A 632-nucleotide genomic window follows, 5' to 3' on the forward strand; every position below is an offset into this window, starting at 1 on the left:
TAAGGTATTTCAAACACTCATCATGTTAAGAATGAAGGTTAGTAGAATTAAAACGAGTGCCTGAATTAAAATAAAATTAAATTATAAATTCCCCTGAGAATTAACGAAATTGTAGCATAATCATATTAAATATATATTGCATCCAATGCTTCGCGGGTTTGCAGAATCTCTACATGATTTGCCGATCGCCCGTCGAATACGGCGATTTCGGATATTAGCGAGGAGCAGTAAGTCCAGTAATAAATCATATTGCAAGAGAGTTTACAAAACGCGAGATTGAAAGTAATACACTATTAAGCATTACAAGCATATATATTTAATATGATTATGCTACAATTTCGTTCATTCTCAAGGGGATTTATAATTTTATTTTATTTTAATTCAGGCACTCGTTTTAATTCTATTAACCTTCATTCTTAACATGATGAGTGTCTAAAATACCTTATAATTAGACTTATAATTAGACATCTGGGATTAGACTTTTTTGTGCTTGCCTCCAATAAAACGCCACAAACACTCCGCTCTTGACTATCTTTTCGCTTATTTATTATTACTGTGAAGAAAAATAGCTTACAAAGTATATTTTCTTATTTTCTTATTAGCTAATAAGATCGGAAGAGCACACGTCTGAA

The sequence above is a fragment of the Wasmannia auropunctata genome, unplaced genomic scaffold, assembly GCF_000956235.1.
Source record: "Wasmannia auropunctata unplaced genomic scaffold, wasmannia.A_1.0 LD324168.1, whole genome shotgun sequence".
NCBI lineage: Eukaryota > Metazoa > Arthropoda > Insecta > Hymenoptera > Formicidae > Wasmannia > Wasmannia auropunctata.